Raw genomic sequence first — 21029 nt, 5'->3', positions numbered from 1 at the left:
TATGTGTGCGTGCATGTGTGTGTGTTTGCATGTAGTAACTTCCTTCCCTATCTGTCTTTTGTTTGCCATTAGATGCAGAGCTGTGGTCAGAAGGGGTTCTTGCTGCACATCTCTCCCTAGGACTCAGGCTGGGCTAGGCCGGGTACTGGAGAGTAACTGGACCCCACAGGGCTCTCAGGTGCCAGGGGACTCATTCTCAAAGCTCTTTTCTCCCTGGGCCGAACCCATCCTTGTTTACCACACAAGGCACAATTACAGCATTGAGATCCTCACGGAGACAGGCACTGCCCTGCACTTGACCTCTTGCGTACTGAAACGCTCGCTCTCATCCCATCCACCAGAAACGGGCATTTTGGGCTTTTCCAGAAGAAAGACTGAGGGTATATGAAGAGCCAAGTTCACCCTAACTCTGGCACAGCCAAACACCCACTGTGGTACTCGGCTTCACTTCCAGAACTGGGGACACTGGATTACGTCCATCAGCCCTGGGGGACGTTTAGGGCAATGCTATCACTATCTTTCACTTGCTTTTTCAAGCAACAAAGATATTGGCCACAAGGACACGCCTATGATCACCTCACTGTCACCCAGGCTCGCCTTCAGCTTGACTCCTGGGCTCAAGCAACCCTTCTGCCGCATCCTCCTGAGAAGCTGGGAATACAGTGGTGGTGCATGCCTTTAATCTCAGCACTCGGGGGGCGGGGACAGAAGAAGGTGGATCTCTATGAGTCTGAGGCCAGCCTGGTCTACATAAGTAAGTTCCAGCTCAGTCAGGTCTATGTAGAGACCCCATCTGAAAAAAAAACAAAAATAAAGAAAAAATAAACAAAAACCTCAGATAAGTTATGTTTTTTGTTTTGTTTGGTCTTGGTTTTTGTTTTTGCTTTGAGACAGAGTCTCAGGTAGTCCAGGCTGGCCTCAAACTCATTACCTAGCCAAGGATGACCTTGCACTTCCGATTCTCCTTCTTCCCCAGTGCTTAGGTTCCAGGAGTGTGCCATCATGCCCAGTGTTTGCGATGTTAGAGACTGGACCCACAGTCTTATGCGCACTGGGCAAACACTGCCAACTGAGCTACATGCCCAACTCCGACCTTCTGTTTTACCCAGAAGTAAAGTGAAGCACAGAGTGACTAGCTTGACTGTGGGCACACAGCTAGGAAAAAGCAGATTCACACCAAGGCTCATGTCTGTCCAGAGCCATGACACATCTTACGTCTGGTTGGTCCCTAAAGCTCTAGCACTCACTTCCACAAGAACCTCCTCATTTACTCCTTACCCCGAGAGTTTACATGATGTGGCCAAGGTTAAATAGCTAGCTACATTAGTGGGAGCGCCCGCTGAGTCAGCCGCTGGCAGCCGTCATTATCCGCCACTCGCTCCCTCTGTGAGCCTCTCAGGTGAGCAAGGCGCTGCCCCTCCCTAGCCTGACTTCTGTCCAGGACAGTGGCTACAAGAACTCAACCTATGATCGCATCTGTGTCCGGGTTTCTCCCAGTTGAACTTGGGCTAAGATAGTTATGATCTCCTGACACCCACGGGGCCCCCCTTTCCTGGACTCTTCCGGGTGCTGGAGGCATCACCAGCTGTGGGCAGTGATTACCCAGCAGCCAGTTTCCCTCGGTTTCACTTGCTCTGTACTTCCTTTTGACTGTCCTGTCATGCTCTTTGGTCCTGGTAACCCCGAAGCAGCTCTCTCCTGTCACCGCTGGGTTCCTGAAGCACGTGGCATCGCTGGGGAATGCCTGTGCTGACGCAGACTCTTGGATAATTTGAATGAAGTAGATTTCAGAACCCTGATGCAGTCATCACATGAATTTGCCCAGCTCATCCTTCTTAGCCTTCCTGATGACAGGGAAGGCTCTCCTGTCGGGCGGAGAGGAGGGCCTGTGGAATGCAGGCACATCTGCGGTTAAGTGAACATAGCCCTGGAGGTTCTTTAGTGTGTCTAGAGTCATTAACGTCAGCCAGTGCCTGCCTTTGTGGGTCTCGGGATGAGCTCAGAGTTCAACCCTTAAAGCTCTCCCTGAGACCACTGCGGTGAGTTCCTGCTTAAGACAGGGCTTCCTTTTTGAGCTTTGTGGGCAAGTTATCATCAGCAGTGTCCACAGAAGCAGTGGTCTGGAGTCTGGGATGACTTGCCCTTGGGCAAGTAACAAGAGGGTTCTCCCTGTAGTCTTCATGAGGTATGGAACAAGTGAGGAAGAGAATAAGGAAGTTGGTGACAGTAAGTCATACAGTCCCTATACAATACCACAGAACTGGCTCTCTACCCCTCAAAAGTGCCAAACATCCAAAGGGGGAATCAAGCAGGCAAGGGCTCCGAGCGGCCCCCACCAACAAGGCTTCCCCTGGTTTGTCCGTTTTGCCCAAAGGTGACAGGGCAGGAAGGACCCTCTCTGAAGGTCTTCCCGCGCTTGAGCACATGAGGTGATCGCAATCTGGGGAAGCGCAGTAAGCGCCCGGGCGTGCGAGAGGGGAAGAGGGAGTCGGAGCTCCCCGCTTAACTCCCCCCCCCCCGTTTCTGGACCGCAAAGGTGGAGGGGGTCTCCCCAAGGGAGGCGCTGGTTGGCACCGCACCAGAGGAGGTGTCTGGCTCGCCCCCTTCATTTGACTGCGGGTCGGAGACAGTGGGGCGGGTAGCAGGAAGCGGGACTCAGAGCGAGCGCGAGTGGAGCGAGTCCCCGAGAAGCTCAGGGCTGCGAGGTTCAAGGGCACCGCGGGGTCGAGCGCCCCACTGCTGCTTACCTATCGCGCTGAGGCCGAGCCGCGGTCGCCGAGCAGTTTGCCGGTTTCCCCGACGGGGAGGCTGGGAGGGCGGGCCCGGGCCGGGGCGGTTCCTGTCATGGGTGGCGCTCCACCCGGCTGCGGCAGGTGCGGCGACTCCGCTCCAGACCCGGGAAGCCAGACAGCTCTCTCCAGATCCCGGGCCCCCGGGTGCAGGGTCCGGTCGCCGGCATTGCCTGCCGCGGGCGGCGAGGGCAGCGAGCCACAGCGTGCCTGCCGGGAGCCATAGTGGCTGCGGCGCCCAGAACCTGAGGCCAGCGGCGGGGGTCGTGCTGGGCGGTGGTTAGTCCAGAGGCTCGTCCAGGTGTTCCAGACAGATAACTTGTGGACACATAAATTTCCCTCCCTGTTGTAGAATATTATTTAACTAGGCAAAGCTGTGTTATATTTGTTTATGCTGCAGAGTGAGTGTAAATGTGTTGCTTTTGTTTATGCTGCAATTGTTTAGTTATGAAAAGATGTGTTGTATCTGTTTCACCTTGCCTGCCCAAGGCACCTGATGGGTGTAATAAAACGCTGAACAGTCGATAGCTCGGCAGAGAAAGGCAGGTGGGACTGGCGGGCAGAGAGAATAGGAGAAGAAATCTAGGTTCACAACAGAAAGAACGAGACCAGAAGGAGGAGAGAATGAGGGACATGCCAGGGACAAGAAGCCAGGCAGAGGACAGCAAGACAGAGAGAAGCAGTGAAAGTAAAAAAGGTAATAAGCCCTGAGGCAAAATAGATAAAGAGAAAAGGGTTAGTTTAAGTTAAAAAGAGCTAGCCAGAAACGTGTCTAAGCAAGGCCGAGCATTCAAAACTAGTAAGTCTCTATGTCGTGATTTGGGAGCTGGTACCTCTCCCATCTAACTGTTGCAGTCCTTTATGTGTATGCGCCTTGTAAATTAGAGGAGTTGTCCTGCTTGTTTACAGGGGTGTGGGATCCGAACCCTGGTGCTCGTCATTGAGCCCCAAGTGCTCTTTACTGCTGAGCCAGCTCTCTAGCCCTCGTGTGTGTGTGTGTGTGTTGTTGTTGTTGTTGTTGTTTGTGTTTTTGTTTATTTGGTTGAGTTGTTGTTCTGAGATAGAGTCTCAAGTGGACTAGGCTAATCTTAAACCCCTATACAGTATAATTGAGAATGACCTTGAATTCCCGGTCCTCCGGCTTCTACCTCCTGAGTTCTGAGTGTGTGGATACCTCCTTACCCAGCTTGGATACTCTCTTCTGGTAGACACTGGTGCCTGTGGTCCCAGAATTGGGGACGTTAATGCGGGAGGATCTGAAATTGGAGGCAGCGCAGTCAAATGAGCTTGATCTGAATAGCCAAAAAAAAAAAAAAAAAAAAAAATTCCGGTTCTCTTTTGGTTGATAGTAAAATGATTTTGCATTTTTGAGTCTCTAAGACTCAGGGACAGGCTTTTATCTAAAACCCCGTGGTTGGGTTGAATGACCCAGAGGTGTTCTGGGAAAGCCAGCAGAACACAGGCAGAAGCTCACCCTGCACTCAGGTGCAGGGCAGCATTTTCACCAGAGTAGAAAAGGAGGTGTCCGTGTACTTGGCATAATCACCTCCAGCTCCAGGAGCCAACCCCACACCCTCCATTGTCCACCACAGACTGGGGGCTCAAGCCTCATTCCCTGTGGCTGGGCTGCAGACTTAGGTCTCCCCCATGGCTCTTCCTGCTGGGATGAGGGGACGCTGTCCCCATTTCTCTTTCCTTGGCTATTAGACTTCCTGCCTAGGTTTGACCTATCACCTTTGCCCCACTCTGCCTCTCACCTTTGACCACTTTGACCATCAGGAATATGTGACCTTTGTTAGGTCCCAACAAGGCCTGCGTGAGGGACTTACACTTTCCCCAGGGCAGGCTCAGGGTGTGGCCGCTGACAGAACTTTGGAGCTTAAAAGAGGTTGTGTTTGGCTTTCCAAGAGGCTACACCAGCCTGTGTTTTGTGCCTCACATTCTGAAGTGGTTTTCAATGAATTAACTTTTAAAATAAGAATTGATTAGCCACTTTTAATCCCAGTACATGGGGGGCAGAGGCAGGCAGATCTCTGTGACTCCCAGGCCAGCCTGGTCTACAAAGCAAGTTCCAGGACAGCCAGGGCTACACAGAAAAACCCTGTCTTGAAAAACTAATAATAATAATAATAATAATAATAATTTTAGAAGAAAATGATTAGCATTTATGTAGGGTAAAAGGGACACTGGAGCAGGAAACCGACCAATCACTGAGTACCCGGACTCTGAACCCAGAGCCAGTGAGAGAAATACACCCTGGATTTGAGACCTGAGCCAGGGAAAGAAATATCTTTATCCCTGAACCCAGAACTAAAGAAACATGCCCTGACTCTGAAACCAGTGCCAAAGAAACACACTTTGTCCCTAGAATCAGAGCCAGTGAAAAAATGAAAAAAATATGCCCTTGTCCTAAGATTAGAGTCAAAAGGCTAAAAAGGACCATAAAAAAAGCACAGTTTGGCCATGAAATCAGAGCCATCTCCGCCCTGACCAACTAAATTAACCAATCCCTGAGCAGGGAAAACTAACCAATCCCTCTTCTCCCTGGGAAAACATCACCTCTAAGAAGTTCTAAGTAAGCCTCTCTCCCTGTTCAGTTAGAGGCTGCCATTTATCCGTCCTTGGGAGGAACCTTAGGGGACTGAGCAAGGCGGAGCAGAACAGAAGAACCTGCTGGGATGCTCCCTAAGAGGGGCTGAGCAAAGCTGAGCAGAAAATGTAACTGTTTTTTTTTTGTTTGTTTGTTTGTTTTGTTTTGTTTTTTTTTTTTGCCAGAGCCCAAGAAGATTGCTACACTCCTGAAGGGGCTTCCCCTTTAGCAGAGTATTAGCTAAAGAAGCAACATCTTGGGCGGGAGAAGAAGCTTATAGCTCTTCTAAGACTTTCCCTTAAGGGAACAGAGCAGGGCTCAGCCGTAGCAGGCTCTCCAGAAGATCAGGATTGCTGTATCCTGCGGGGAAACCACCTCCCACTGCTTCAGGTAGCCTGGCTTCCTGTAGGTCAGGACACTTTCCCTCCAGGGCTGAGCTGTCCTGCAGCTCCAGCCTCCAGAGCTGTCCTATTGCGGCTCTAAGTATAGCCTGGCTTCCTGTTTAAGTTAGGGTGTCTCTGCAACTCCACAGCTCTAACACATCCCCCTACAATTTATTGTGTAAAGCAATAATTTCATTATGACACTTCATATATGTAGATACTATATTTTAATCTTCTTAATCCCCCCCCTTTTTTTTTACAATTTGTGTGTGTGTGTTCATGCTTGTGCGTGTGTAGGTCAGAGGGCAACTGTTAGAAGTTAGTTCTCTCCTCCCGCCATGTGAATCCTGGAAATTAACCCAGGTCATTGGGTTTGTATTTACTGTATTTTTACGATCCTTTCCCTCCCTTAAGACAGAGTTTCTCTGTGTAGCCTGGCTGTCTTAAAATTTACCAAGTAGACCAAGCTGGCCTTGAACTCAGGGATCTGTCTCTCTCTGCCTCCTGAGTGCTAGCATTAAAGGCATGAGCCCTGCCCCCATTTTTGTCTTTGAAAAAGGGTCAGTCTCCTGTAGCCCAGTTGGTCTCAAATTTGGGGCAGTCCTCCTGAATCAGCCTCCCACATGCTGGAGTTATAGGTGTGAACTGACATAGTCATGCCTGACTATGATTTTAACTGTGACTTAAGTTCTCATAATGACCTAACTTGGAGGTACATGCCGTAGACCTGTCCCTAACAACAGGGCCTGAATTGTTCCTTCCTAACAGGGGAATGTCAGTGGTCCTCCCCACAGCACCAGGGTGATGTCAGTGGTCCTCCCCACAGCATCAGGAGAATGTCAGTGGTCCTCCCCACAGCATCAGGAGAATGTCAGTGGTCCTCCCACAGCATCAGGAGAATGTCAGTGGTCCTCCCACAGCATCAGGGGAATGTCAGTGATCCTCCCCACAGCATCAGGGGAATGCCAGTGGTCCTCCCCACAGCATCAGGAGAATGTCAGTGGTCCTCCCACAGCATCAGGGGAATGTCAGTGGTCCTCCCACAGCATCGGGGGGGGATGTCAGTGGTCCTCCCACAGCATCGGGGGAATGTCAGTGGTCCTCCTCACAGCATGGGGGGGGAATGTCAGTGGTCCTCCCACAGCATCAGGGGAATGTCAGTGGTCCTCCCACAGCATCAGGGGGATGTCAGTGGTCCTCCCCACAGCATCAGGGGGAATGTCAGTGGTCCTCCCACAGCATCAGGGGAATGTCAGTGGTCCTCCCCACAGCATCAGGAGAATGTCAGTGGTCCTCCCACATCATCAGGGGAATGTCAGTGGACCTCCCCACAGCATCAGGGGAATGTCAGTGATCCTCCCCACAGCACCAGGGGATGTCAGTGGTCCTCCCCACAGCATCAGGGGAATGCCAGTGGTCCTCCCCACAGCATCAGGGGAATGCCAGTTGTCCTCCCCACAGCATCAGGGGAATGCCAGTGGTCCTCCCACAGCATCGGGGGAATGCCGGCGGTCCTCCCCACAGCATCAGGGGAGTGCCAGTGGTCCTCCCCACAGCATCAGGAAGGTTCTGAGCTGCCACAGCACAGGAGCTGCCAACCTGACCTCCACTGGTGGAAGTCCACAAGATGGTGGCACACACCTCTAACCTAAGAAGTTTCGAGAGGGAGGCAAGAGGATCAATCGATCAGGGGTTCAAGGCCACACTTGGCTAAATAACAACTCTGAGACCGTCATGAGTTACATGAAACCAACCCTAACTCAAAAAACAGGTGTGTGGTAGGAGATCGACATGGCTAAAGGGCTTGTAACCTCACTCTGACTCCTGAGTTTGGTCCCCAGAGCCTACCTACCTGATAAGTGAATTGACTCCCAAAAGTTGTCTTCTAGTCCACACAAGCACCCATACTCACACAATACTAATAAATAAGATAAAGACAAAATAAATTATTTCCCTTAAATGACAAATTTATATATGCATGTGGTAAGGGGCAAAACCGGTCCCAGGACAAGATACGGACTAGGAGTTACACTTCCTCCCTTCCTGACCTGCAGTCTGGCTCCTGAAATCATCCACACATGTGCACAACCATCCCTTCATCCTTGGGCTCTTCCTAGGACCAGCTTGGGCTACCCAGCTGCAATACCTTGAGATGGCCCTTTCCTAGGAGCTTTGTGAATAACATTGTTTCCCTCACAAGCTTCTTTTTGTTGCTCAGCCTTTTAAGGTTCTAGTTTGGGGTGCTCTGCATTTCCCTTTTCATGCCAGTGTTTCTCAAGGGGTTTCCCCGCTAGGGCGCAGGAAGCTCAGCGAGGAGCAGATCCCTTGAAGCCGGCTGAGACAAGGACAGCTTTGTGAGCTGATGACATCAGTTCTGCCCCTTATCAGCTGGCTCTCTTCCTCCCACTCAGGCCCTGGAGAGAGACAGCTACTTCCGGGTGTGGCAGACATGGGGGAGAGGCTGTCCTGGCTTTTCTGGCTTTTCTGGGAACACTTGTTGGTGGGAGAGCACCATGAGCTTGCCTGGATCACTACCCCGACCTCACCAGTAGGTGGCTCCTGCAAGAGACCAGAGTGGTCAGTGATGCCCAGGCCAGCCTGGGCTACTGAGTGAGTGGAGCCTGAGTGGGTGAGCAATGAGAGGGTGTGATAGTTCTCAGTACCACCTGCTCCCTTAGCTCTGTCGTTCCTGCGCCCAGGGGAGAAGTAGCCAAAACGAGACATGGGTTAGGAAGCTGGGCTGTTCCGAGTGCTGCCATCGTCACCAAGGATTTCTAGTTTGCTTGCCTCAGAGTGCCTCGCCTTCTTTATCTGTAAAATGGGATGATTCTTTCAACTGTTGTGTGAATAGATCAGTAAATGATCCCTGGAACCGGTGGCATGTGTTTGGAATACCAATGTTTGGGAGGTGGAAGTGGGAAGAGTGCGTGGACTTTGAGGCTAGCCTGGGCTACTGAGGCCATGTCTCAAGGAAATGACAGGAGCTGGAGATGCCTCAGTGGTAAAAGCACAAACCCTGTGAACTGAAAACCTGGATGCCATACTGGCCTGGGCCTGAAATCCCAGCACCTGGGAGGAGGAGGGAAGAGAAGGAGAAGGTCAGGATGTCATAGGTCATTCTTGGCTACTAAATGATTTCAGGGCCAGCCAGGGATACAAGGATTTGTCTCAAAACACCACAAACAAACCCTAAAACTGGAAAGCCATGGTGTGTACCTGTAATCCAACCAGGGGTGGGGGAAGCAGGAGAGAGGATCAGGAGTTCCTGCTATCCTCAGTTATATAGCAAGTTCCAGGCCAGACTGAGGTGCCCAAAGCCCTATCTCAAAAACCAAAGCAAACTAAAATAACAACAACAACAAAAAAACAAAGCAAAAATAAGTTTTAAAAAACTGGCAAAGCCTTTAACCCAATCCCTGGTAAACAATAAACTGTATCGCCCCCAAATCTTACAATCTTGTCAGTGGCTCTTTCCTTCCTTCCTTCAATTAAAGATTGTTTTGTTACTGTTGTTGCTCTGAAATAGGGTTTGGCTATGTAGCTCAAGCTGACCTTGAGCTGTTTTGGGGTTTTCACCAGAGGCGACTGCTCAGACGTGGGTTTAAGCCAGTAGAAAAATCTTTATTAGCTGGCTGGTGACTACACCGAGTGTCCAGAATCCTAGTGTAGCCCTGAGCCTTCCTCGGGGTGAGCTTTTCAGCACAAGAACCGTGTGCTGGGTTGGCAGACTGCAGTTAACAAGGGCAGTGAACAGAAAAGAATCTACAGAAGGCAGAAGGCAGGGTTAGGACATTTAGGGACTTTCTCAGAACTATCGACTTTGATGGATTAGATCTCCCAAGTTCTAGGATTACAGGTACAAACTACCATGTTTTGTGAGGAAATTATATTTTAACTCAATGTGTTAAAAACGGGAAAGCTGAGATTGGTGGTGCACACCTTAAATCCAAGCACTAGGGAGGCCAAAGCAAATGTATCTCTATCAATTCCAGACCAGCCAGCCAGGACTACACAGTGAGACCCTGTCTCAAAACAAACCAACCAACCCATCAAGATAATTAATGCATAAAGTTGGGCAGTGGTGTCCCAAACCTTTAAGCTCAGCACCCGAGAGGCAGAGACAGGCAGATCTCTGTGAGTTCAAGGAGAGCCTGGTCTACAGAGTGAAGTCCAGAATAGCCAGGGCTATACAGAGAAACTCTGTTTTAAAAAACCAAAAGGCCAAAAACAAAATTAGGATAAAAATTTTAGATTTTAATTATTTATTTTTGTTTTGTTTTTGTTTGTTGGCTGGTGAGGGTGGCCTTCAGTAGGGGTGATGGCGAGATGCCTGCCAGGGCGTCCCTGGGTTGCATTCCAGCTGTGCCGCACCTCCTAGCAATAAGAGTTCCTCATTACTCTGGCTTTGCCACCGGGTCTAAAGTCCAGGCTCGGCCCTCCTTGGCCAGTAGAGTCTTCTGGTGCAGACTGAACAGCCCCGTTTCCTCTGCCAGATGCCGACCTGTGTGACCTGATGGGCAGCTGGTGCGAGCTGCTTGGGCAAGGGCAGTCCATACATCCTGTGGAAGCCACAGCTGGAGGGTCTTTGGGTTCTTATTTCTTGGGGGCACAGTGATCTCTGCCTGAGAAGAGGCAAGGGACGTGAGCTCAGGGGCAATGAAGCTAGGCCGTATGCTCTTACTGTTAGTAATGGCTTTAACTTTCTGTAACAGGAAGACACAAATATTTGAGGAGTTACATGAAGGGGGATGGACGAGCCTTGGGACTGCCTTCTCAACAGGGAATGCTGGTTTGTGGAACTTCACTGCCGACTAAGAGTCTGGGAAGTTTGACTACGTGAGAACAAGGTCAGCCTGGTCAAAAGAATTTGCTTTTTTCTTCACCTACCTTGGCTTCTTAGCTCATGTGAAGCTCAGGTGGGCAGGGGTGGATCTCTGATCTTTTGATCATGGCCACTGGCTTAGGGTGGAATGACCAGCTGGGAAGCTTGAGGCAGCAGTTTAGAGTGGGTAATTTACAGTGGCCTGCAGAAGGACAAGCAAACCGGATGTAGTTGAGAAAGCAAGACAGTGAAGAGTGGGGACCCAATGACATCTTTTGGCCTCCTGGATCCCACTGTACCTGAAATCCATTATTCTTTGCTTCTTCCGTGTTCCACTTCCCTTTCTTCTTTTCACTCTTTGATGCTTTCATTCTTTGATCTAAGAGGTTTTTTATACACGTTCCGCACACGGTCTGACTCTCTCCTTCCTCTCCCGCTCCTGTTAGCCCCCTGCCATGCTCCTAGACATGTTCTCTTCTTCTGTCATATCATAGAGGCACACGAGGCTTTATGCATTTATGCTGAATCTATGATTTATAGAGAAAACATCTGAATCTGACTTATTTTGTCTAATATGAAAGTCTTCAGTCGCATCCACTTTTTTGCAAATGACACAATTTTGTTCTTTATGACTGAACAAATTCCAGCATATGCGTGTATGTGTATATACGTGGTATCTAATATAGCTATATGTCATATTTTCCTCACCTGTTCTTCTGTTGATGGACATCTGATGTTTGTGAACGGCGCCACAATAAATAGATGGGAAAGTATCTATGACATGTAAGCTTGGGGACCTCAAGGTAAATAGCCAGAAGAGTATAGGTGGGTCATATTTATGTTGGTTTTTGAGAAATATCCATATTAGTGCCTGGACTAATATGCTGGTAAGCAGTGTATAAGGGTTTTCTTTCTTGGCATTCCTGCTAGCATTTCTGTTTAGTTTTTTAAAATTACATATATTCATTTAGTGTGTGTGCACAGACAAGAACATGCATGCCACAGTGCATTCAAAAGTTAGAGCCACTATGTGGGTCCTGAGGACTAAATGCAGGTCATCAGACTTGGTGACAAACAACTTTACTTATGCAACCATTTTGGTAGGCTGTTGTTCGTTTTCTCGTATTTTTAAATTTTTATTTTTATGTGTATAAATGTTTTGCCTACATATATGTCTGTGTACCACACGTATGCTTGGTACCCATGGAAGCCAGATAGGGCATCAGATCCTCTGGAATTGGAGTTACAGATGGTTCTGAACCACCATGTGGATGCTGGGAATTGAACCGGGGTCCTCTGGAAGGGCATCCAGTGCTCTTACCTGCTGAGCCATCTCTCCAGCCCTGGTTTGTTTTCCTCATGATCACCATTCTAACTGGGGTAAGTTGAAATCTCAATGTGGTTTTTCATTTTCATGCCCCTGGTGCTTAGCGATAGTGACCATTTCTGTGTGTTTACTTGACCATTTATACTTTAGTACTTGAGAACCATCATTTTATTAATTAGCTCATTTTTATTGTATTGCTTGATTTCTTGGTGTTTAGTCTTTTTGAGTGCTTTATCTACTTTAGATATTAATCTCCTTTCTGAAGCATAGTTGACAAAGATACTTTTTTTCGTTCTGTAGACTTAACTTTATATTTCCTTAGCAGTACAGGTGTTTCTGATTTCATGAAGTACCATTTACCAATGTGTGTGTGTGTGTCCGTGTACATCCATGTGTATGTGTATGGGTGGGTGCATATGTGTGCAGTTCAGAGGACAGCCTCAGGTACTATTACTTGTGAACTGTCCACATTGACTTTTGAGACAGGGTCTCTTACTAGCCTGGAACAAAGCAGAGACTGGTCTGACTGGTCTCTGCCTCCCCAGGGATTATGAACCTGTGCTGCCAACTCCGGCTCCTCCCACTCCCCAACCTCATGGGCTCTGGGGATCTAGCTCAGCTCCTTATCTGTTGCAGGAGATTTGTTTGTATTGTTGCTCCAAAACTATCAGTGGAGTTAAACCTTGGTTCAGAGGATCCACATTCAGCTGGTTGGAATAAACCATAGAGTTTTCTGGTGGACCCAGATGAAGAATAGAGAAGACACAGAGAGAAGTAAGGAGGGGCTTGGAAAGAACTGTGGCCCTTTTAGATCTGGGAAGGTGGAGACAAGGGTCAGTTGAGCAATTTCTGTATTGCTCTGTGAAATTAAAGGAACCCAAAGAAATGAAATTTGGCAAATGGATGTACTTCATTTTGCAGAGTTTGAAAAATTAAAGTATGTGCACCATACCATAGATATATATTCAGGATTTCAATGGGCAACTGCTTGAGTCATGAAAAAGGCTGATTCTATAATCACACATTTATTAGAAGTTATGGCCATCATGTAGATACCTATGCAAATTAAGACTGACAATGCTCCAACAAATGTCTCTAGTAAAATGAAACAGTTTTTTGCTTATTATACTATAAAGCATGCTATAGGTATACCACACAATCCCACAGGGCAGGCAGTTATAGAAAGCTCTAATCCAACTCTAATAGAGATGCTTAATAAACAGAAAGGGGTAATTAAGACCCCCAGAGATAGGTTGCACAATGCTCTATTAACTTTAAATTTTTTGAATGCTAATGAGAAAGGAACTACAGCTGTGGAGAAACATTGGATAACAGAAAAATCTGCTGAATTAAATCAGCCTTTTAAAGATGTGTTGACCTCAGAATGGAAACCAGAACATGTGTTACACTGGGGAAGAGGTTTTACTTTTGTTTCCACTGGAGAAGAAAAGCTATGGATACCATCAAGACTGATAAAGATTAGGTTCAAATGGGAGGGCCCTCTTGTTTAGGAGAGGCAATAGTTCATGAAACAGCATGGCCAATCGTCTAAATTAACTTACAAGACTAACCAATGCCTTTCATTTCATCAGACTTAACCTGCCAAAAAGGGAAACTCCCCAGAGTTAGAGAGGGTTTTGTTTTTATCTTTCAGGAGAATGAAAGCATCCAACTAAAGAATCTAAAGATCACTGGACAAAGAAGACATCTGAAAAAGAAGGATGAATCATCCAGAGAAAATGTCCCAAGAAAAAGCGTATATTGGCTTAAAGGCATAGCACATTTTCAACAGGAGATAAATTGATAAATTTTCCCAAATCTTTGTGTCTGCTGTTCCCTACAGACATTTAAGGAAAATGGTCTTTTTGTAGCCCTGGTCCAATTAAAAATTAAAGCTTACTTTAGAGTTGGGGTGTGGCTCGTTCCTTAACTAAACCCAAGCATGCTTGTTAAAGGAAAAATCCAAAATCTCTGTTTCATGTCAGAAGAGTCACTTGATATGAGACAAAAGAAAACTCAAATTAAGGGACTATTCTATTGTCACTAATCTCATAATCCTTTGATTTTATTTTGACTTTTAAATTTAAAACTTTTCTTAAGGTATAAATATTGCCTCAAAATTTATAAGGTTGATATATACATATTTAAACTTTCTGTCATGATATTAATGGTCACATAGAGTACTACATAATTCTAGAAATAGACTTAATGTGACTCTCTATATAATTTTGGGCTTGACCCTAAGCAGGTAATTAGGAATTAGGTTTGTGTATCTCAGGTGTATTTAGTAGATTGTGATCCTTTATTCTCTCTGAGATCTGCTGCATATGACATTTAAAATGTTTAAATTTTCTGCAGTGAACCATGATACCAGCAGTGACCTTTGAAGTCTCCAAAAGAGTAATGGGGCCCCACAACAATGATTCCACCTGGATTGTCGTAATGCCACTAAGCTGACAAACACTACTCGAAGATCAGCTTTGGACTGCAAACTGCTCAGGGCAATTCCAAGGCAGTCAGTAAGACAGTCCAGCATCAGAGACTACTCCAGCCAGGCCTTCAGATGAGCCTCGCATTTTCCCATCACACTGAGACTAGATGACAAGTAATACAGCCTGCTTTCCCAAGACTTGATCTTTTTTTTTTATTACCATGAAGGTTTATTTATGATACGTTTTTTCAGAGGCAGAAGTGACAGTCAAGTCAGACTTGAGATTGGAGTGTCTTCCGTCAAACTAAACAGAGTCTATCTGAACTGTGTCCATTTATGTTTGTTTATTCAGCAAGCAGTGTCAGAAACATACAATGAGCACAAGGACGTTGGCATCCAATGCATCAGCCATCCGGGCGCTGAACACTCCTGTCTTTAGTGACGCACCCAGGATGGTACCCAAGTATCAGCCATCCAGGAGAACACTCCCGTCTTTAGTGATGCACCAGGATGGTACCCAATCTATCAGCCATGCAAGGGCAGAAAACTCCTGTCTTTAGTGACTCACCCTGGACAGTTAGCTGCCTGCTTCGGATGTTGTCACCAATGACACTTAAAACCCTCCACACCCCTCAGAATCAGACATGTTGACTGGAAATAATAGCTTGTGAAAACACAGAGTTACTAAGGTTAGCATGGGAAAGTACTGTGAAAATCATTACTTTCTCCTCTCTGGCAAGCATGGACACATGCTTATCTTATAATGTTTTCAAGCACATCAAGGTCATTGGACCAACAGTCATCCTTTATTTTTAATTATTTATTTAACAAATTTATTTCCTTTTCAAATCTTAAAAATCATTTAAAAGTTTTTTATTTTATATACCAACCATAGTTCCCCCTCCCTCCCCTCCTCCCACTCTCTGCCACCTCCTTCCCCCATCCCAGCCCCCCATCCAATACTCAGAAAGGGTAAGGCCTTCCTTGGGGAGTCTACAAAGTATGGCATATCAAGTCGAGGCAGGATCAAGCTCCTCCCCGCTGTATCATGCCTGAGCAAGGTGTCTCTCCATAGGGAATGGGCTCTACAAAGCCAGGTCGTACACTGGGAATAAGTCCTGGTCCCACTGCCAGTGGCTCCACAGACTGCCCAAGCCATAGAACTATTACCCACATTCAGGGGATCTAGTTCCATCCTATGCAGGCTCCCCAGTTATCAGTCCAGAGCCAGTGAGCTTCAACAGGGTCAGATCAGTTGTCTCTGTGGGTTTCCCCATCATAACCTTGACCCTTTGCTCATTTACCAGGACTTGATCTTTATTTCAATATTCTAAGAGTCCCTTAAAAGATACCATCACCCCCAGACAACAGGAAGTAATTAAGAACACAACACCCAGATTCCCAAGAGGTGAGGTGGGTGGGTTTGGGTAGTTCAGTGGCTGTGTGGTAGCATACACCTTTAATCCCAGCACTGGGGAGGCAGAGACAGACGGAGCTCTGTGAGTTCAAGGACAGCCTGGTCTACAGAGTTATTCCAGGACAAAGATATACAGAGAAACTGTCTCAAAAAATAAAAGTAAAAATAAACAAAATGGAGGTTAAAATAAAGCCACAAAGATGGAAAATACACAGAGAATCTTGATACTGTATGCTACTATGCTTTCTTTGAATTGTTTGACTTCTGAGGAAGGAGCAACAGAGGCTAAAAGATATTTGTTTATAAATGCTGCTAAACTAATCCAAGATAGATATTTTGAAAATGCCTTGACTTCAAAATTTGGATCTAAGGTTATGATGCTTTGGAAAAGTCCTTCTTTTGTTTTCACAGAGGATCAGACCCTGTGGATTGCTTCTATCCCATTATGGTATGATAGACCACACCCTCCTGAGGGGTTGCTGTGAACACCCTCAAAAAATTACTTCACACAGGATACACCATAAAGGACCTGATTAACAGTGCCCCTATACAGCAAGAAGAAGTTTGGGGAGAAATAACTACATCCATATTCCCAAATATTGTTTATAAGTGTTCTTTTACATTTAAAGGGGGATATGATATAGATATGAATAATTTGCATTGATATAAATTTAAGGTCAGTTTTGTTGTATGTATATGTATTTCTGCTCTTGATTAAGGTATTGTGATTGTGTAGTTCATTTTAAAATGTAATGTATAATCAGGAAATACAGGTTGTTAATGGATAATCATTGATAATAGTCAAGCTTGTAGTCATGTTAGTTAGATTTTCTAGATATATTCAGAGAGATTTCAGTTAGATAGGCATTCTTCATATCTTTCAAAGACTACAGAATATGGCATTTTAAATGTTTTAATAACTTAGGGCTTTTCATGAAAATGAGACACATCTGCTCCTGGCAGCACCAGCTACTTCAAGAGGAAGATGGGCATCAAAGAGGCTCCTTATGGAGTTTGATAGCCATTTGGGCAAGAAACTGCTCTTGCCTGGACTGTTGCATAAACTGGACACAGAGAACCTGCAGAGAGAAGACTGCTGAACTTGCCTAAAGGTGAGATGATTCTTTGGGGTTCCTGACTCATGAAAGAGTCTGTGAGACATTCTGCAGGACACAGCAGAAAGTGACTGAACTGACTTTGGAATTTCCTGCTTCATGAAAATGTCTGCTGGACACTATGGGCCTGCAGGCCGAAGATAGATGCCCCAATGGTACAAAAGAACTTTGGGTGACTGTTCAGGCAACACGATGTCTCTATCATTTCTAGAGTTTGGAAGTTGCTTATTTCTTGTTAACTTAGGTAAGAGTATATCCTTCTGGAGTCTTTGATGGAGTTGAAGAATGAATAGATAGTTATAGTTTTCCTTAGTTATGCTAAAAGATAAAATAGATATAAATATTGTAACTGTAATTCTTGCTTGCTAATTGTTTTGCTATATGCAATTGTACTATGTTAAAATGAAAGCCTTTCTTTTTTTGTTTAAACAGAAAAAGGAGGAAATGATGTATGAGTGTCATCTGTCTATGTGTTACTTGTTGTGGGAGCTCCTTCCACTCCTTCAGCAAATCCTACCGGCGTGCACCACCACAACCGGCTTTTTTTTTTTTTTTTGCTTCCGGCTCCGCTTCCAGCGACTAGACTCCTTCCTGATTGTCTGGGATGGTGATCTGTAAGTTTTTTCCCCTTTAAATAAATACCATCCTATTAATAATAATTCCAAACTGGTGTGGGATTGTTTGTGATTTACACCTTCATCATCTGGCGCCCTAACGTTTGGTTTTAGGACCCTTCTTCCCTCGCTCGGCTGCCTGCTGCCAATGTGGCTTGGTGCGAGCCCTCCCTCCCTCAGTTGTGGCCTGTACCTTGTGTGCAGAGCCTGCAGTTTAATATAAATTATCACGCAGTGGCTTTTCCTAGTCTCTGCCTGCCTGATTTGCTCTTTTCTGAGTCATTTTTAAATCTCCCTTGCAAGCGCAGCTCTTAAGTGGTGCAAACCAGAGCACGTGGTTGCCGGTTGCTGAAAGCTGCAACCCCTCGGGGCGACTCTGTCATGTGGAGGCATACACAGCTTCTGGGTTACTCTTCTCTACCCCTGGATTCTGGGTTTATGGTTCCGTGTACGGAATTGATTTAATTGCATTTACTTTGTTGAGCAACTTGCATTTCCCAGTTTTTAACAAGTACTAAGGTGGACACTGAAACAGGACCCCGTTTTTGTCGCGACTTGGCAACAGCGCCACCTGCTGGATAAGAGGTAATATGGCAGTTTTTGTTTTCAACACAAATTTTACTGTTTTGTTTATTAATACAATGGATTATATCATGCAAGGTTTATATGACTATGGGGATAACTTAATTTACTGGTTACTAGGTTTCAGTATTCTTTTGAATATTCTATCATTTAGGAAGATTATGGCACTCCTAAGAACCATACAATCTTTACTAGAAACTCATGCAGGTCAGGAGATTCAGGATTCAAAAGAGACAATAATAAAAAGACTTGAAATGATTGAAGAAATTATTGGAGCTGGTGAACAGAGTAAGAAGGCACAAGGACAGGATACAATGCCACCACCAGCTATTAGAACTGGCTTACCCAGGGTTTTAGCGACAAACCCTGTAATTTATTCTGACAAAGCCTCAACTTCTAAAGGCTCAAAGGGAGTCAGAGAAGCTAGATGGACGCCAATAGCAATGAATGATCTAAAAGAAATTAAGCAAGCTATTGTTAATTTTGTCTTGCACTCTGCATATGTTAAGGAAATGATAAAGACTTGGGCTTCTAATGCTCGAGCTACCCCCTATGATTTCCATCAGTTAGTGTCTGCAGTTTTAGATGATGAAACTTCCTTGATGTTTGGAATTCATTTCAGAAAAGAATCCAAACATATGGAACAGCAAGGAAGAGAAAAAGGTATGGAGGTTTCCCAAGATCAAATTCTTGGTGCAGGAGAATATGCTGATCCACAGGTCCAAGCTCTTTATGACGATGAAATATTGTCATTGTGTCACAAGGCAGTTTAAATGCTTGGAATAGAATACAAGATGCAGGGGAAAGGGTCGAATCATATACCAGGATTAGGCAGGGACAGAGAGAACCCTTTATTGACTTTTTGCAAAGATTAATTAAGGCTCTGGATATAGGGGTAACAGACCCAGAAGCTAGACGAATACTTCTTGAATCTCTAGCTTTTGAAAATGCAAACATAGATTGCAAAAAGATAATTGGGCCTTTAAGGTCCAGATCAGCACCTATGGATGAATGGATTCAGCATACAATGAATGTTGAGACGTTTAGCTATAATGATGAATCTTGGGTAGGAGAAGCGATTTCCAAAGCAATGAGGAGACATCAAACTGCCAGGTGTTTTAATTGTGGTAAATTAGGACATCTGAAAAGGGATTGCAGGCAGAGAATTTCTAGGAATAATATCTCCTCTGGGAATGACAAAAATAGGAGACCTCGGCCTTCAGGTATATGTAGGAGATGTGGTAAAGGCCAACATTGGTCCAACGAATGCAGGTCAATAACAGACAGACAGGGCAACCCGATATCATCAGGAAACTCCTTGAGGGGCCTCTCGCAGGCCCCCAAGCTAACAGTGGCTCAGTCATTCCCAGTCACAGTGGAGAACGTGCCTTAACAAGAAAATTAAAAGCTCCAATTTCTGCCGTAAAAAGTAATAGTGGTCTAAATGATGAATTACGCGTGGAGGATGAGTCAAAAAACCCAGTAGGACAGAGTAAACGTATATTTTGGCAGACTTATATTAACGATCAAAGACCAAAGCTAAGAGTCTGTGTAATGGCACTTTTATTGAAGGCTTATTAGACACAGGTATGGATGTAAGTATCATTACTCCAGAATCTTGGCATCCGAATTGGCCTCTTCAAGAGTTCAGTTCCTGGGAATTGGAACCCTATCTCGTGTAAAACAAAGCACAAGATGGGTTGAATGCATAGGGCCCGAAGGGCAAATAGGAAGACTAAGGCCATATAGAGCCAATATTGCAATAAATTTATGGGGGATGTGACCTGCTACTGCAATGGAATACCCAGATTAACATTCCTGTAGTTCCAGGAACTCATAATTCTGGGAAGAATATGATAGGTATTATGAAAAAAGGTCACCAGCCATTCAGGCTGTATAAGAACATACAGCAAATACCAAACCTTTAGAGGTACCAACAGCCCTACCTTTAAAATGGCTAACTGAGAAGCCAATATGGATCAAACAGTGGCCTCTAGCTGAAGATAATTTACAGGCATTGGAACAGCTGGTGCAAGAGCAACTAGATGCTCACCATATTGAAGAATCAACCAGCCCTTGGAATTCTCCTGTGTTTGTTGTAAAAAAGAAATCTGGTAAATGGAGAATGGTGACAGATCTAAGAGCTGTCAACAAGGTAATTCAACCTATGGCCCACTACAATCTGGAATTCCTTTGCCTTCTCTATTACCAAAAGGATGGCCTCTTATAGTTATTGATTAATCTTAGCTGCATCCTAGTCATATTGCCTTCCAGAATTTCTCTAACAGGGATTTTAATGCAGAGAGAAGATATTATTTTAGAGTGGATATTTATACCTAATAAACCAAGTAAAAAATTAAAAACTCATGTGGAAAAAGTCTCTGAATTAATTATAAAAGGTAAGCTGAGACTTCGTCAACTAGCAGGTATAAACCCAGCAGAAATTATAGTGCCTTTTACTACTGAGGAAATAAGAAAGTTATGGGAAGACAATGAACCATGGCAAAGAGATTGTGCTAATTTTTTGGGAGAAATTAATAGCAACTATCCCAAAAATGATAGACTTAACCTCATAAAGAGAACTTCTTGGATTCTTCCTAGAATTGTACATGATGCTCCAATAACTGGAGCCCATACATTTTATACTGATGCAAATAAATCAGGGAAAGCAGGTTACAAGTCAGATGAATTGAGTAAGGTGGAAAAAAGCCCTTATAATTCTGTCCAGAAGGCAGAATTATATGCCATTCTTATGGTGCTAAGGGATTTTAAAGAACCTGTTAATATAGTTACAGATTCACAATATGCAGAAAGAGTTTTCTTGCATATTGAAACCACTGAACTTATACCAGATAACACAGAGTTGACTTCATTGTTTATCCAGGTACAAGACATAATCAGGAACAGGCGTTGTCCGATGTACATAACACACATCCGGTCCCATATGGGTCTGCCTGGT

At 45.3% G+C, this 21029-nt stretch overlaps 1 protein-coding gene across 1 annotated transcript in view; it reads right to left on the bottom strand.

Moving 5' to 3' along the window:
• The window catches only part of Galnt6 (polypeptide N-acetylgalactosaminyltransferase 6), a 39362-nt gene extending 36564 nt beyond the window's left edge, over window positions 1-2798 (bottom strand). The window contains exon 1 of the mRNA XM_057792721.1: window positions 2748-2798. The gene's annotated coding sequence lies outside the window, so the exon portion shown is untranslated. The remainder of the gene's footprint in view (window positions 1-2747) is intronic.
• Window positions 2799-21029: the final 18231 nt, after the last annotated feature.

Source organism: Chionomys nivalis, chromosome 17, assembly GCF_950005125.1.
Source record: "Chionomys nivalis chromosome 17, mChiNiv1.1, whole genome shotgun sequence".
Classification (NCBI taxonomy): Eukaryota; Metazoa; Chordata; class Mammalia; order Rodentia; family Cricetidae; genus Chionomys; species Chionomys nivalis.
This window is presented reverse-complemented; position numbering and strand designations above follow the sequence as displayed.